The 2,727-nt window shown below is 30.9% G+C and overlaps 2 non-coding genes across 2 annotated transcripts; both read left to right on the top strand.

The window, feature by feature from the left end:
* Positions 1-1,286: 1,286 nt before the first annotated feature.
* TRNAP-UGG (transfer RNA proline (anticodon UGG)) lies at positions 1,287-1,360 on the top strand. The gene has a single exon. It is a non-coding gene; the product is annotated as a tRNA-Pro (tRNA).
* Positions 1,361-1,523: 163 nt separating this feature from the next.
* TRNAW-CCA (transfer RNA tryptophan (anticodon CCA)) lies at positions 1,524-1,597 on the top strand. Its single transcript has one exon. It is a non-coding gene; the product is annotated as a tRNA-Trp (tRNA).
* The last annotated feature ends 1,130 nt before the right edge of the window (positions 1,598-2,727 follow it).

Here is a 2,727-nt window from a genome sequence, read left to right as displayed (position 1 = left end):
TATTTCTTAATTCTAAATCATTTTAGATCCGATCGAAATAGGATTTGGTTTGTTTATATTTAAATCTAAAATATGTCTAATATATGTAATTTTTCATCTTCCTTGGATTGGAAAAGGGTGACACACAGCCGATCGGTTCGATCTATTTCTTTATCTCCCCATGAATCGTATGTTTGTAACACCGGGGACAGAATTTTCTCAATTCCAATCGACTAGGCGTATTGTGTCGATTCTTTTGAGTAATATATCTGGAAATCCCTATTGATTCCTTATTAACACCGTTTCGAACACAACGAGTACATTCCAAAATAACAGTTACTCGGGCATCTTTACCCTTGGCCATGAACCTCCCTTGGATTTTTGATTCACGCAACTCTTCCATTTTCCGATCCAAAATGAAGAAAAAAAGAAAAATTGGTAACTCGAAATAAAATTATGAAAGATTTCGTTACAATCAAATATTAAAATATAGTAATACAATAATTTCTAAATTTAGAATCGCAGTACAGTTTTTCATTTAAGTATTTTGTATGATATTGTTGCCCTAGCCATCACATTTTCATTTTCGTTCTCACTCTTTTATTAATTAAATTTGAACCTGGCGCCGCGTCCGAGTTTGACTGAGGTTGAATCCATTTTGATTCTTTCTAACTTATTCTAAGTCTAAAAACTCTAAAAAAAAGAAGGGGGAAGGGGATTAGTCAAAGATATTTGATTGTTTTTCTAATCTTCTTCACCCCTTCCCAAGTCAATAACTAGAATGAAAAAAACGGGAATACCAACGCATCCGGGAATAAACGATTGATCTCGATTAATAGACCCGCTAAAGCCCCGAACCATATAGTACTTACTACCGGTGCCACGGAGAGATATGTTTTTAGATCTCGCATTGAAAACCCTCCTACTTTATAGTAATTTGTAATACATACTGGTATTACATACCATCAAATGTATATATAGTTAATAACCGCTTGTATTGTCCGCGGAATTCCTAATTCAAATTGAAATGTACAACAGTTCAATTCGGTAGATATTCCCTTTTTTATTAAAAAAAATATGTAGCTTTCCGCCCCACCCCAAATATTCATTTTTCTTTACGGCGGATTTAATATTTATTATTTCATACGTATATAAGTCTTTTTATTATTTTTATTATATTTTATATATGATATGAGACAAAAAAGAAGAAATGGCAAGATAATTTGTGTATACCAATGGAGGAAATAAATAAAAAATGTGGAAAACAAGACAGGGATTCTCTACAATAACACTGTAGACCAATTGAAAGGGATGTAGCGCAGCTTGGTAGCGCGTTTGTTTTGGGTACAAAATGTCACGGGTTCAAATCCTGTCATCCCTACCTATTACTTATCTTCTGAACAGTAACGAGGAATCAATTGAGATCCATAAAAATTGAACATACATATATCGAATCAATCTTTTTTTTATTTAATTTTATGATATTCTCTATGATAATATATGTATCGAAGATATATTCGGGTTGCTTTTAGTTTGATAATAAAACGCTCTTAGTTCAGTTCGGTAGAACGCGGGTCTCCAAAACCCGATGTCGTAGGTTCAAATCCTATAGAGCGTGATTCGATTCTTGTTGTTGTTAAATCAAAATGATACTGAAATAATTCAACAGAAATCAAAATTTTACCTCCTATAAAGCAAGTAGGGGGTCAATCAAAAAAAAGAACTGTTAATTAATCAAAGGTCCAACTGATCCCCCCGTCTGTATTGTAAATATGCGGTCACAAATAATCCAGCCAAAGTAATAGGAATTAGACCTAATACGATTCCAAATAGAAAAACTTCAATCATTTCAATTTAGTTGAACGAGGAAAAGGAGAGGTAATATCTATCCTTAAAATATTAATCGGTATTGCCCATGAATCTCAATGACCAAGAATTCGAAATTGAATTGACAAGGTAAAGAACTCTACAATATATAGAATATATTGAATAACACCGAAATCTTTCTTTTTTTTGAATTGTGCATTCAATGAATTTTAATCAAATAAGTCGTATCTTGTTCAGACCGATAAATAGAGCTGAGGTTATAGTTAAAACTGCTAGTAGAAAACCGAAATAACTAGTGATAGTAGGCATGACGAGGCTAAATGAAATACGTTATTTTTATCCATATGTTTATAAAGCACTTCCCTAAGTTTCTATTTTTGAAAGATACGCGGATGGATAAGTAAAAATACTAATTGAAAAAATATATTCAATTGAAAGTTTTTGATTCATCTATTATTATGATTATAGATGATACTAACAAAAATCTTGTGACATAGGTAAGAAATCAATTCATCATCTGTCTCTCTATCCCGCAATTCGGAATCAAGGGATTCATTGAACAACTCTTGAGTTTTCAAAACAAATATTCTTATTATAAAGAATTTATAAACAATAATTTAATATATAAATCTAGTAAATATATAAATCTATTAAATGGATTCTAAATAATTAGAAAGAAAAAAAAAAAAAAAAAAAGAAAAATAATAAATAAACTATGTTGTGTAACTTGATTCCAAAAATGAAATGCTCTTTGAATCGCTGAAGAATGAATGACCTTATAATGCCCTTTATTTATGAAATTGTATTCCCACTAATTAGATTTTATGTAGTGGGTTCATTTCCATAAAATCTTTTTTAAAAAGAAAAAAAGTATCGCACGATCAGATCACTCGAAACTAGGTTCTCCATTTATTCTTATTC

The sequence above is a fragment of the Cucumis melo genome, unplaced genomic scaffold (assembly GCF_025177605.1).
Source record: "Cucumis melo cultivar AY unplaced genomic scaffold, USDA_Cmelo_AY_1.0 utg002168l, whole genome shotgun sequence".
NCBI classification, from domain to species: Eukaryota; Viridiplantae; Streptophyta; class Magnoliopsida; order Cucurbitales; family Cucurbitaceae; genus Cucumis; species Cucumis melo.
This window is presented reverse-complemented; position numbering and strand designations above follow the sequence as displayed.